At 38.0% G+C, this 15,495-nt stretch overlaps 2 long non-coding RNA genes across 3 annotated transcripts in view; one reads left to right on the forward strand and one right to left on the reverse strand.

The window, feature by feature from the left end:
- Window positions 1–14,108, reverse strand: part of LOC137167139 (uncharacterized) — a 31,618-nt gene extending 17,510 nt beyond the window's left edge. For both annotated transcript variants that reach the window (XR_010924015.1, XR_010924017.1), the window contains exon 1: window positions 14,056–14,108. This is a non-coding gene — a long non-coding RNA (uncharacterized lncRNA). The remainder of the gene's footprint in view (window positions 1–14,055) is intronic.
- The window catches only part of LOC137167136 (uncharacterized), a 64,280-nt gene that overhangs the window by 40,299 nt on the left and 8,486 nt on the right, over window positions 1–15,495 (forward strand). The window contains exon 5 of the long non-coding RNA XR_010924013.1: window positions 10,352–10,404. This is a non-coding gene — a long non-coding RNA (uncharacterized lncRNA). The remainder of the gene's footprint in view (window positions 1–10,351; window positions 10,405–15,495) is intronic.

A 15,495-nucleotide genomic window follows, 5' to 3' on the forward strand; every position in this document is an offset into this window, starting at 1 on the left:
ATTCATTTGGATGTTGGCTTGTTGTGTAAATCATCCAACCTAGGAACAAAAATTAAACCACCTGAAGCTAAGTGAAAATTCTGAATAACTATATTAACCCTTCTTTATGTGAATTGTTCCACTGCACTACACAGAGAATTTTTAGCAAGTCTCCTGCCATTGGTCTAGCATTGGTGAAGTGCTAGCACAGACTTGGATGCAGGCATGCCATCCAAGGCTGTGCAGAGCCATTGCTAGCATTGGTGGAGCTACTAGATCAGCAGTGGGAAAATTACTAAACATTCTTAGCCTAGACAAAATAACTGTCTGTAGTGGAACTACTGTAATCAAGATCATAATAAGGACTTTCAGGATTAGGCCTTATATTTGTACAGTAAAGAAATGGCAGAAATAGGAAACAAGTATCACTATAAAACCAAAATGTCCAGACATTTTTCACTGCATATATTAGGATACAGTTTAAAATAACACCAATTTTTAGTATGGCAGTTAAATTGCACGATTCCTATCCTTTTCAGTTTCAGTTATTGGGGGCCAGATTTTCAAAGACTTGTAGGCATCCAAAGATGCAGTTAGGTACCTAGCAGGATCTTCAAAAGCACCTAAGCAGGTTAGAACATGGATCTGGCCCTGGCTGATATGCTCTGTTCCCTTCCTTATGAAAAAGATGAGGATCCAGATGAAGGATGCTTCAATGTGCATGAGACAATGATGCTTACAACACTTTCTGGTGCACCAAGCAGTACTGAAAGCCAGGCCAAATACCTTTTGCCATAGATAATAGACTATAAGGTCAGAAGGGACCATTATGATCAGCTCGTCTGACCTACTGCACAATGCAGGCCACAGAACTTCACCCACCCACTCCTGTAATAGACCTTATCCTAAGACTGGGTTATTGAAGTCCTCAAATAAAGATTTAAAGACTTCAAGGTACAGAGAATCCACCAGCCCCCCTAGAATCCACAAATTGCCCCTGCTAGTAGGTCACCTGCTCCAAAAACTGCAAACATTATTATACAACTCAAAATGGCACTCTCCCCACAGCTAGACCTTCTGGGTGCCAAGGGAAAGCAAGAGAAACAGAACGTACTATGTGTTGTGAGAGAATGCCTCAGATGCTAAATAGGAATTAGTTGAGACCCCTATTCACCACCCTACTGCCCTCCATTTTCTGAAGGGGAAGATGGCGGAATGCAAAGGGGGCCAACACTGGGCTCTTGTACCGCCAGGAGCAGGGGGAAGAGGGAACTGGGAGTCAATAAGAACCCCCTAATGTAGATTGGGTGGCCATTAACAATACTAGAGGGTGTGGCAGTGTCCAGATCCCCTTGCCTTCTCCTGAGGCCAGGTTGTTCAGAGAACCCCTCTCCCCTTACCAAGGTCTCCCAGTGGTATCTACTGCCTGTTTGCCCTTACCAACTCTCTAATTATTTGTTGGGGGGAGGGGGCATAGGGTCATGCAAATTTCTTCAGTGAACAATTCTTGGCCTGCAGATCGTTGTGAGCAGTTCACTGCAGTTAAAAGTTTGCACTCCCTTGGTTAGTTATACAATCTGTGTGATATTGTTTGGGCACCTGGACTGGGTGACATGAAGCTAATCTAAGATACCAACATTTTTGCATTTGAAGATTAGAGTAAAATTCACATTTTAAAATATACACTGAAGTTGGTTAGCTGTGCAATCAGATTAACTTTTGATGACTATTTGAGCATTCAAACTTGAAAATGAGCTTTTTGTCTTGATTGGTACTTGGAAAGGAGGTTTCCTTGTATATTTAGGAAAGTGAACAGAAATGAGGGAGTGTATGCAGCTGAAGTGAACTAGTTTTACAAATTTAAATAAATATTTAGGAAAAGCTTTACTGGTAAAACTTATATTTCAGCGATGTGAAAACAAAAGTGGATGGATATACCGCTGTCCTAAATAAAAAAATAGATGCTTACTCCTCAGCGGGCATTTATATCACTCAAATCTTCTACTTGAAATGGACATTGGCAAGGTAAAAAATTTACTTAAAACAATGTTGACCAATGTTAATAACCCCACTGTTGGTTAACACTTAAAGAATTTAAAATTTGTAGTTCACTTTCTTCATTATTTATTTACTTTGCATGTCACTCAACTTGGAAAGAGAAACTAAGCTAGTCAATTTCACTTTCTAGTGCTCATACATGGGATATACAGCTGTCATGCTTAGTTTTCTAATGCTGTGGGGAAAATATGTAAGTAAGAAGTGTGTTCATTTAGCTTTCTTAATTATTTCTGTCCATTTTTTTTGTAGCTCCTCATTTCCCCTTCTTTGTATGAAATTTGAGCCCAAGCGTCCTTCAGACATATGCTTGCAACTTTTGATATTGCAACAGAACACAACCACATTTTCAGCTGTGCCTGTGCTCTGTTTTTGCAAATGCAAAATTGTGAGCACACATGCACGCACCCACATGTTATAGGTGCAACCTGAATGCACACTTTAAAAAATGCTCCTATCTGCATGCATGCAGTATTTGAATAGTTCAAGCTCATGCACAGGTATTTGTATCCATAAAATATGAGTCCATTTATGTGTAATGACAATTTTGTCTATGCACAAACGGAGGCCACCAGTTGAAAACTTATCCCATGGTGCCATATTTTGGGTAGTTAGGTACTTTCCATAATCTTTCTTGCGAGCAAGCAAAGTCCCTGTAACATAATCCATCTGCTTAGCGTCTTATAATGGCACCTGTCATTGTAATATCTAAGTGCCTCCTTAGATACAATACTAAAAATCCTCAAGAAATAGTAATGGCACTACATTTATGAGAAGGCAGAGCAAGGCCTTCGTAGGCTGCATGTAACAGCTTGATCCTGCATTCCTTAAAGACCCCAGAAAGTCTGTTGAAGAAGTTTGGGGATGCTAGGAAAGCTGGATTGGGGCATAAAGCAGTATCAGTATAAACTCACTATGATACTTTCTAGCATCTCTTGGGATCACTAGGGTTATCTGAAAGATCAATACACTTAATAAAGGAGGGACAGAACCTCTTTATGTAACATATACATGAATTTTCAGGGGAATCTTGTGTCTTATGTTAACCCTTTCCTAAGATACTATGCTGCAGTGGAAGAGTCCACAAAAGTCAACCCATCAAAGGTGAAATCCTGGCCTTGTTCAAGTCAGTGGCAAAACTCCCATTAACTTGAACAGGGCCAGGATTTCACCCAGCATGTGCAAAGTGAATTTACCTCAGGCGGAATTTGTTAATTTCGACTTGATGTCCTTTGTACAAGGCAGCAAAGGTCATGAGTGTCTCAAATCAATATGGTCACAAAGGCATATGGAGAGGTAAGTGCTCAACAGTTATTGCATTTGCTATACAAGCAAGGTTAGTCTTGGCTTGAAAGTCTATCACATTACAAAGACTAATCAATCATTCCAACAAGCAATGCTAGGAAACTTAGTGTAAAATGCTCATCTCTGATCTGCATTGCGAATCACTGGCCCTTCTGCATTCATTCTACATGTAGAATCCTTAATAACATCAACAAGACTGGTGGAAAAGTCAATGCCAAGGTGACCCTAATTTTTTTTTTGAGGAAGTGACTTTATAATTTATAGCTTTGAAAAAAGTCAGTTACACTCTCTAGAAAGAATTGAATCTCTATTGAATTATATCATTCTTTTAAGTTAAATTATCATTATATCTTCTGGGCAAGGATACTCAGTATTCTCATGGAGCAAACCACAAAGGCAGCACCAGAAAAATATTACAATAATAAATAGATACATAAAGCAATAACCCTGATAAAAGATGTGACTGTGTACAGAGCCTTCTGAAAAATGCTGTGCACCCTCAGTTTTCTTGCAAGAAGCACTCGTCACCTTGCAACAGGAGCTCAGCACCATGCAGGATTGGGTTCCTAATGAGAGATTATATCATGACTGATCTTTCTGTAAAATGGACACTAATGTGGCATCAAAAACCTAGAAAAATAACTTCAACAATTCGCAACCATTTTCCCACCTTAGTCTTGCATTTCCTTTTTCTAGAGAGATTTTTGTATTTCACAACTGTTACATTTAGGGTCAAAGGACAATGGTAGAGTTCTGGAAGGAGAGTTATTTTCACTGGATCCTTAAAATAACTCTTCTGCTATGGCAAACATAGGAAGGCTGCAAAGATGCACAACCACCAGGATGATCACACATCTTCTTCTTATTGTACGGGCATCTCGCCCAGTCACAACAACAAAGAAAATTCCTCAGAACCTGAGAGTAAGAGCCACACCATTCATGTTTGAATAGCCAGTACTATTTCACATACCAGTGATTGTCCATTTCCTGCTGGTTATCTCCCTCTCTTCCTCTTATGGTTGTGAAAAGAAACACAGAGGCAACTCAGAGGAACTCCCTGTAATAACAAGTCTACTGTCATCTTCTAGAGTTAAAATTGAAACCTTCCTGCCTGCTGTCCTATCTTCTCCATCTCACATGGTGCAATTCCTGAACCTTTATTTCTTGAGGCTTTCTGGTGTCTCTAATTTTTTTTATTTTTAACACTGTCCCCCCACTCAGGAGAACTTTGATTTATTCCCCAATTCAGTGTATTTAAAATAGCATGCAAATAAAATAGCAGAAGGTACAGCGCTTCTGGACGACAATACTGGCAAATTAAAAATGCTGAATTTTATTGGTTTCTGGATATTTTCTTACTTCAGTATAATTCAGTTTGTACTAATTCAAGCACTCATATGTACATTTGCTTTATGGGTTTTTTACCTAGGAGACATTTCATTTATTTGATAGTAACTCCTTTGGTTGCTTCTTCTTCAGGACCCTTTTAAAGATTTTGCATCTATCCCTGCTTGCAGTGCAAGAGATTCATTAACACTGTGGATGTTTTCAGCAGACCATATAGTGTAGTATTCACATCTCATGAATCATAGGTGACTGTAAGATGGCTCTTTTCGGTGTGTGCACTACATATATACATTTGTGCATGAATCAAATATTGCTTTGCAATAGATAGGTCTTTTTCTTTTTTTAAACACACACATATATGTGTGAAGTAGTAAGAAAGAAGTTTTCAGAAGTGTGATGATTTCAGATCTTGTAATTGTCACTTGTACAGATGAATAGAGGAAGCTATAAACAGCAAAAAGGATGAATTTTCTATCCAGTTTAATTTGCCAGAGCATGATCTTTTGCCTGCATGCTGAAAACAGGAACATGTTTTCTCTCACAACCTGCAAACCAGCTAACTGAAAGACTGGCAGCTGGTTGAAGAGACAGCACACCTTACACTTAGTTCCAGGGAGGCAATGTTTTAATCACAGTCATGGTGATGAAAGGGCTGGGAGGGCTCACCTTTCACACACAAACTTAAACACAACATAATGTCTCAGCTGCAATCCAAGCCATTTCCTGCTTCAGCATTCCTGACACATACACACTGCTCACAGCATATTTTAAAACATAACCAGCCTACATGTACTTGTGTCATTTTACATCACTGATCCTTAAAACACAGCCTTTTCGAATTCTCCCTCTAATCCTGGATGCAGCTTGGAAGACTTTTTGTCCCAGTGAATTGTAAGAATTCTATTGAATACATTTACTGGAAAAAAGAAAATGAACTGAAATGAATTTTAAAAAGCCCACTTATTCAATTAGTGCTATATTTCAAAATCAGGCTCCTACATTTCAGAAAATGGTGTAAGACATCTTACAATTGTAATTTTTCCTTTCAGAGACCTATTCTCAGAAAATTGACAACATTTATTGCATGCATGCACACACGAGATATAATTTCTCTCTATACCTACGCTTTAGGCTGAAGAAGTACCCTTTGCTTTTTGAACAAGTATGAGAGAACTCTGCATAAATTGTGCCTATTTTCTATTAATCGAACTCTGCATTTGAGTATGGATATATACATTCCATTCAGAACACTAAGGGTCAGATGGCAACTCCTTTCTTCTCATTCATGAGTGGTTACTCACACCAGTTGCCTCACTGATTTCGACACCAGTGAAAATAAGATCCTATGTTAAGACAATATTAATATCTGAATCTTCAGTCTGACTAGTGCACTTATGAACGGGCACTGATGTCCAGCTGACTTCAGTGGGACACAGAGATAGCACAAAGGTCCTCCTGCATGGAGCATATTGCAGGACCAAGGCCATGGTTGGAAGGTCAGCTACCAAAAGGTAGTAACAGACAAGCTTAAAAGTTAAGTGTGCATCCTTAAATCTGCCCTCCTACATTAGTTTTTAGTTACATGGCCATGTAGTATTCCTCAACTAATAATGCAATATCCTGTGTGCAGTATTGGTGTTGCCTGCCTGCCTCAAATATCTACAAGACAATGGACAGTACTCAGATATTCACCCCAAACATATGGCCAAACTCATCCATTTCATCTTTACCCATAACAACATTACATTTAATAGCAAACACTTTGTCCAAACCATGAGAACAGCCCTGGGTACTAGGATGGCTCCCTAATATGCCAGCCTCTTCATGGGCCACCCTGAGGAAGAATTTATGGAAAAATGCACCACAAAATCAATGAGATACATCAGCGATATTTTCATGCTCTAGACAGACAACCTAAACTCCCTCAGAGATTTCCACCAGAACTTCAACATCCACCACTCATCCCTCCATCAAACTCTCTCTAGAACATCCCACAGCAGCATCAACTTCCTGGACACCACTCTCAGCTTCAGCAATGGAACCCTACAGATAACTATATGCAAGAAACACACAGATCACCACACTTACTGCCACAGATCCATTACCCACCCAGGCATACCACAAAATCTGTTATCTACTGCCAGGCTATCAGATACCACAAAATATACTCTGAGGAGAAAGTCTGGGATACATACCCATAACACACTTAAAACCATCTTCAGCAAACTCAGATGCTTCACCAGAGAAATAGATCATATACTGGAGGAGGCCATCCAAATACTCCAAGAGAACCTGCTTCAATACAGAAAAAAAGAGAAGCACAAAATACAAAAACCCCCACCACTGAACACCCCCCCCCACTTTTCACACTGGAACCCATACTCATCAAACAACATACTTAATGGGTGCACGCCCTAAAAGAAACTCACCCCCCTCTTCTGGCTTTCAAACAGCCCCTCCCTCCTGCCCCCCTCAGCCCTGCCACGCTCATCATCAGAAGCAAACTCCCACAGGCCACCACTCAAAGAGGTACCAGATCTTGCCATAACAACAGATGCATAACCTGCAGACATATCTCTACCGCTATGATGATCAATACCTTCCACAACATACCTTTCAAGATCCATGAGTCCTACATAGGCAAATCACAACATGTGATATACCTCATCTGGCATATGTAGGTGAAACCAGACAATCATTATGCTTTTAAATGAGCTCACACAAACAAGGAAGAGAAGACAAAGACACCCTATCACCTGGGCAAACACTTTTCACAAAGTGATCACTCCAATTTGGATCTCTCACAGTCTTCATCCTCAAAAGAAACCTGCACAACACCTTAAAAAGACAAACATGGGAAACTTACATTCATAACTCTTCTAGACACCAAAATCATGGGCTCAGAGACATTGGTTTTATGCATCCTTACAACAGTTTGTAACCCACTAACCTTCCTTTGTCCTATGATTGCAGAGATGTTACTTGCCCACCTGACGTTAACTACTCTCCTGAAACATGTATGAATCCCTTGTTCTTAATAATCAGTCCCACCTTGTATTTAGCTGTGATACTGATTACTTTTTCCAGAGGTGAAAAAGAGTGGTGTGATTCTATGAAGCCAGAATCTTCCACAAACAGAAGTTGGTTCACCCACCTTGTCTCTCTAATGTAATATTAGAGTTTTTTCCCCTACTGCCTTAACTGCATACAACAGGTGAAATTAAAAACTTTATTTATATTTTAGAGACATTACTGGTCTCAGCAATATTTACTATAATTTAAATGGGGAATACCATGAGAATAAATAATGCCTATAGAAATGGAATGAACTTTTTAAGTGCACCCATTCTGTGTAGGAATCTTCCTTTGCATTCCTGTATACATTGCCAGTACATCTTTACTGATGTGTGTCAAAATTTTGGAACTTGACTGTATAAAGTTAAGTACATTAAAAGTTGTCTGATTTTCAGAAGTGCTGAGCATCCACAGTTACTACTGATTTCACTAGGATTTGTGGGAACTCAACGCCCCTGAAAATCTGGCCACTTATTTAGGGGCCTAAGTTTAGGTGTCTAACTTTAGACACCAATATTTGAAAAGTTTGGCCTTAGACATTGGATGATTTGTTCCCTTCTTTGTATGTGTTTCAATAATTTGGGGCCTGATTCACACCTTACTGAAATCAAATGGAAAGATGGCCCTTGCTTGTTTTGGGGATTGGATCAAGCCCTAAGTCAGCAGTCATATGCTCTATGTGTTCCTTTTCAACCAGCAGCACAACCTTCCTTAGGTGTAATTCAAGGATAAGGAAGTTGACTAAGGCTATGGCTACACAACAGAGCTTACACTAATTCAGCTGGTCTGCTCTCCTGTCGATTTAATTACTCTGGCTCCCATGAGTGGTGCAGCTCTGTCGGCAGGAGAATCAGTCCCACCAACTTAATGCTGTCCATACCGGTGCTGAGGTCAGTGTAACTTGCGTCACTCTAGGGGTGGCTTATCCACACCCCTGAGTGACATAACTTATACTGACTTAAGCTGTAGTGTTTACATAGCCTAAGAAGCTAATTTAGCTGCACAAGCATGCACAGCAGAACATTAATTAAGTGCAGCTCAGTAGATCAGGCATTTAACTAGGAAGCTAAGTTACCTACAAACTTTAGGTAGCTTGTATATGTTAGTATAAAAATATATTGTACTAGTGAAAAGATGCTATCTGTGGTATGACATATAAGCACTGCTTAATGTGTACTTTTCTTATAAAAGAAGTGACCAGGGCAATACACAGAGCTACCCACGTGGCCCGGGCAATACACAGAGCTACCCACGTGGCCCGGGCAATACACAGAGCTACAAGATGTTATACATGTGTATCAAAGGCCTTGATCCTGAAATTTACAACATGCAAAAGGATTGCTATGCCTATGCAGAGCCCCCTTGCCTTCAGCTGGGCTCCATGTGGGTGCCAGAGCCAGGCACTGTAAAGTGCCAGGTTGGGGATTAAGATTGATAGAATGTATCATATATTGAAATGGCATGTGCTCATGAAATTAAAGACTAAAACAGAAGCAAAAGAGGGTCTGAGTTAAAGCTACACTTAACTTTTTAGTTTCTTACTTTTAAGTATATAAACATACAATTTCACATGGTTATTAAGCTATCAATAATAAGATCATGATCATCAACCAGCCAATAAACACACACACACTTTTGGACAGAGACCAATCCTGGAAAAGTTTAGCTCAAGAAGTGAACGTTTCAGATAGGTCTGAGCTATTGATACCAGAGGTTAGAATGGAAATGTTACATAACCTTAACTATAGCAATTTCGTCTCTTGTCCTTATACAGTAATCTACCTATCTACATGAGACTGACATAGAAATACAAAGATTAGTCAGTGTAAAAATACTTTTACTTCCTTTCCCTTATAAGAAGACTTTAATGAAATAATAATTATATTTAATAATTAAAAATCACCAAGGAATGTACAAAATAAACAGTGGCCATAATCAGGTGATCTGAGATATGAAGTAAAAATATTCAATTCACAACAGTTGAAAAGACATGACGTAAATTAAGGTTGCCTGGAATTAAATAATATCTCATTGGGTTTGCTAACTAGCGTAACAACAGCCCATATTACTTTCTTTTTCAGATCATCAACAAATAAATGTTGAAATTACATTTATCTGTTCTGTTTTAAGCAGTGAAAACAAAAAGTTTCCATAAAGTATGTATTAACAGAGGATGCATTGCTATTTCACAGCACGCAAGGCTAGGAGAATGAGACTATGTACAGTAAGTGGTATGGGGGGAGGGAGGGAAAAGCTGGATAGATATTGGACCGGAAACAGGCCTTAGTAGGAGGGGGTCCTGCATGGACCTGGACATACTATGCCCCACATGCTGATTTTTTGAAAAGACCTGTTGCCAAGATAAATTTTCCTTCGACTCTAGAATTTATAGGATGTGCTTGGCTTTCGTCAAAAACACAGCAGTTTCTTCCCCACACAAACAACTCTGCTCTAGCTAGGCAGGACATAAACAGAAAGAATGCTTCACTAATTATTTATATAAAGACAAAGATAGCTGCAATCTGGAAGTTTCATAGGATCTGGAAGATATATTTTTTTTTGGTTTCACTTTATTTTTACTAACTTTCAGGGCTGCCATGTCAGAATACACTGAAAAACAACTGGCTGTGCATGCATAGAAAGGTAATTTACAATTTTATTACTTTCCTCAATACTCAGATTTTAATCATTTAATTATATATTGCTTCTATATTTTGAGACTGTATAATGTAATGATATCAAGCCTAATCCTGCAAATCTTACATATTTGAACAGCTCTTACTCATTCAAATAGTCCCATTGGTTTTATAGGATTACTTGCATGAGTAAGAACTACTCAAGTATTTGTAGGACTAAGCCCAGGTTAATTTTTACATGAGGAGAATAGGATTACATAGGTAGAGAATGTGTTATCTTGGTTCCAATCCTGCAAACATGCACACTATAGTTTTACTGAAGTCAGTGTGGCTACTTCTGTGCTTCAAGTAAAACATGTTCATAAGTGCTTGCAGAATCAGAGCTTCAGTTATTTTGCTTCATAAAAGATTCCCTCCCTTTTTAAAAAAACATGAAACAAACTAACCAAATGTAGGAGCAGGAAAGACACTTCCCAAGAGTAACAATGAAGATTTAGCCATATAAAAATATTACATTTATATAGTTCCCTTTATCCCAAAGAATCTTATAACATTCTAAAAATTATACACTGGGGAGGGAGATGTGATTGCGCCTATCCCTATTTCTTGCAGCTACCACTTGGAAAAAAGCATAGGGGAGGTTGGACAGAAATAATAAAATAAATAAATAAATAGAAGAAGTTGTGAGGGGATGATTGCATAGTTTTTGCATATTTACCCTATACCCCTAGTGAGAGCATTAAATATAGCCAACTCTGGGCTGAAGTGTGGCACATGGGAACACCATACATATGTTTAGGACAGCGAAGAATAATGCATCCGATTGAATCAACAAGATGTACTTTAGAGAGGGAGAATGTAACACGCCTGATCCTGAAAACACTTATGCACATTCTTGAATCTTGCAAGTAGTCCCACTTCAAATTAAGCACATGTATAAATGTCCACAAGATTGGGGCCTCTATCTGGACTTTGGTATCATCATTCCTCTTGTGAGAAGTACCATGGAATTTTTAATGAACACATGTAGTCAGGAGTTGGACCCGTGTCTCATCCCAGGGATTTTATTGATTGATTTAGATTTAGAGAGGTGTTTAATGCACAAACTAACTATATGTCAACAATTTAATATTGTTGGGGGGGGGTGCGCGGAGGGAAGCAAACATCATTCTTGGATGTATTAGCAGGAGTGTTGTAAACAAGACACGAGATGTAATTCTTCCACACACTACTCAGCACTGATAAGGCCTCAACTGCAGTATGGTGTCCAGTTCTGCATACAATACTTTGGAAAAGGTGTGGACAAATTGGAGAAAGTCCAGAGGAGAGCAACAACAATGACAAAGTCTAGAAAACATGACCTGTGAGGAAAGACTGAAAAAAACTGGATTTGTTTAGTCTAAAGAGAAGAGAAGACTAAGGGGAGACATGATAACAGTCTTCAAGTTCGTAAAAGGTTATTACAAAGAGGAGAGTGATAAATTTTTCTCCTTATCCATTGAGGACAGGAAAGAAGTAATGGTCGTAAATTGCAGCAAGGGAAATTTTTCTCCTTATCCACTGAGGACAGGACAAGGAGTAATGCTCGTAAATTGCAGCAAGGGAGATTTAGTTTAGAGATTAGAAAAACTTCCTAACTGGAAGGGTAGTTAAGTACTGGAACAAATTACCTAGGGAGGTTGTGGAATATCCATCATTGGAGGTTTTTAAGAACAGGTTAGACAAACACCTGTGAGGGATGGTCTAGGTAATACTTAGTCCTGCTTCAGTACAGGGGACAGGACTAGATGACCTACTGAGGTCCCTTCCAGTTCTACATTTCTATGATTCTATGATTCCTCTAACTATGCTGGGATCATGGTTAGAAAATGATGCAGAGGGAAAAATGCTATGTATTGGTTCACTAACACAACTTCATGTTCATGTAGGTGTTCCTTAAAAGTTTCCCATCCATGCCCTGTGCTAGAATGTGAGATTTGCTGGGATCATAGTACAGGGAAATTTTGTTTCAAGGAGTCAAGCTTCATGTGCAAAGTTTTCAAAATATAAGACAAGAGTGTTCTCTCTTTGAATTTTCTAAGTTTATGTTGTAATTTTATTATTAGATTAGCAATATGACCGGGATGCGCCACTGTTTGGTTGAATAATATTTACTCACAGGAGCAATCCCACTCACCTTCCTGGAAGAGTGGCATAATCAACTCTTAAATACTTTTGAAGATCTGGATCTAGGCACCTAACTCCTATTGATTTCAATGAATTAGGCACCTAACTACATTTGAGGATCTTGGTTTTAGTAGTTAAAATTTCCTTTATTTTAACTTAGAGGAATACTCAATTTTCTTCCCCTTTAACCTTTCCTTTAGTATCCTGAATGAACTACCATCAATCTAGGTAAGGAGAGTTAGATGAGAATATCTCTGAAGCTCATTAATTCAATTTATAATTGGCCAGAAAGTTTGGAGGGTGGAACTACCCCACCACAAAGGCTGAGAGTGTTGACACTGTAGAATTTTTAGTCTCTGCTGACCAGAGAAACAAGATGCCAAGTTTTCTGCATGGCAGTGAGTGGCATTCAGATGTTGGGTCAGCCCACATTTGCACTTTTATTATTCATAAAGTCTCTCAGGGGCAGTTCTAGCTAATGATTTGATATTAGATGTTTTGGGGCAAAGTTTTAAAATTTTCATGAAGTTACTTGCACGCACAGGTCAGATAGCTGCATGTCTAACTGATCTTTATTTGTAGACACAAATACAAGTTTTGCCCATTGAGTTTTCTAGATACAAGTTTAGAAAACAGTTTTGAAAAATTTGCCCTGTACTAGGACGGGGTGAATAATATTCAACTTGATAATTTTTATTTATTTCAATTTTATGAAATACTTAAAACTGTAATTGTTACTCGCTTAAATTTAGATTTAATCAACAGACTATAAGGAATAAATCTCTCAAAGAACACTTTGAAGAGTTTCTTGAGTGAATTTTACAAGATGTAAATTTCTGCCATTTCATTTGTTTTCAAAATATCACAGGTGACTGTACATGATTTAACAGATGTTTATCTTTTTTAAAGATAAAAGTCATATTTGAGTTATAAATAATTTTTAAAAAAGCCTCAACCAACCCAAGTTTTTAATGAAATATGGCCAGATAGTAGTTCCTTGTATGGTAAATTGAACAGAGTAAATATTCATGGTTGAATTTTCTGAAGACAGGAGTTGCATAACAGAACTAGGATCATGCTTTTAACAGTATATATGAGAGAGTTGTTGTTAAGCAGTATCTAGGTATCTTTTAACACCTGTCCTGTTACGCCTCAAAAAGTATTTAATTTCTTCCCAGTAACAAATATTTTCAACATCACGGTCCACTTGAGCAAATGTTAACCTTCTCTGTAGTTCGGCATATGTTGTAGCTGATCTGTACATCACTATTGGTGTCTGAGATTATTAATATTGCTATTCCAATCAGTCAAGTTGATAACAATAAAATCTTGGTACTGGTAGCAATAAAGCCAAATGTACATTTGAATAATTAATCTTGTGACTCTAAACAGCTACATTGTATTCCCACTGACAATAACAGAAAGGTTTTCAGCTCTAGCCTACCCAACAATCACATTTTCCTCCTGTATATACAATGAAAGGCATTCCCACCTGAGAACTCCATCATGGATTCACGTCTGAAACAGAGCTTGATAAGAAAGATGTGTTCTGTCGTATATTATTCAAACCTGGCCTTTACTTGGGCCAAATGATGAAAAACACAATCCAGGTTTATTTTTTTTTCTCCCCAGCAGTATTTAATTATCTCTAAGGCCTGTAGTAAAAGCTTTGACTCATTGACTAATTGAGAACACTTGCCCTAGTTTGTAATTAGTAAGACTATCTCCCTTTTAAATATGTCCTTATACTCTTTCACAGAAAGGTGGGTTTACCTTTAATCAGCCAAGAGCTTAGGAACCGCACAAATTAAAGTATGCACAGGTTATCTTCTTGCTCTAGGGAATATTCACCACTGTCTGTGTTCTTGTGGAGTAATAATGAGATACCATAACCAAACAGTATAAGATGCATGTCAGATGGTTCTCCAATAACATTAGGAGGGAAAAAAAGCAACTGATGTATGGGATATTGAAGGCAGATTAAGTTGTTAATGTATATTAGTATATTCTTAATTTCCTTTTAATTGAAAAAGACATATTGACTTTAATTAGAACCATTTCACAGGAACTGTCAATTAGCACATGTCAAACTAGTTAATTCAGAACAGAATTGTTTTAATTAGGGTCTGCTTTCCTTTAAGTGTGGGGCCAATGAAATCAGCCTTTCCTTATCAAGGTTTTAAATGTCTCTAAGACATACAATACAAATGTAGTCTCTTATCTATTATTAGAAGCCCATATGGATAACATTAAAATGATGATTCTGGCATTGTTCATGCAGCACAAATCACAGTTTCCTTTATGACTGTTTGAAAAAATGGCTTTGAACAAAGACCATTTTAAATACACAGATTTATCCTACTTTAAAGTGACTAGAAAATTTATGACATACATGTTCACATGTAAGGTTTTATTTAATATGTCTGCTCAAATAAATGGGCCTATTCAAATATTTTGTGTGTTCTATCAGCCAAAGACACATAAAGCATTGTCAAAGCATGCAATAACATTTTCCCCTTAAATGAACTATAATCAAAAATAGAAACAGTCTAAGTGATTTTTTGGACAATATAAAGCCAGCATTGTTCACTTTCATTGCATGCAAAGATGTAACACCAATTGCAAATAGAGTGGCTGAAAACACTAGTGAGCTAATGTGATCTGAGAAATCGGACAATAATCTGAGTCCTAACTTTCACAGTATAGTTTCTAACTATCTCTGAGTTGGCTGATGTACCTTGATTCATAGCTGGCAAAAGTAAGGCCCTTCATCTTGGTCTACCAGGAGGTACTCGGAGCAGCATCTGTAGTATTGGTATACCATCAAGTAAAAGAACAGCAGAGAAAAATATACAAAAAACGTAAAAAAGAATTAATGTGAAATCTAGACTTAGTTTTATCATATGAGGGTTAGCCACTGTTTTACTGACCT

Source organism: Emydura macquarii, unplaced genomic scaffold, assembly GCF_026122565.2.
Source record: "Emydura macquarii macquarii isolate MOO-44397 ecotype Brisbane River unplaced genomic scaffold, CSIRO-AGI_Emac_v2 contig_2897, whole genome shotgun sequence".
Taxonomy (NCBI): domain Eukaryota; kingdom Metazoa; phylum Chordata; order Testudines; family Chelidae; genus Emydura; species Emydura macquarii.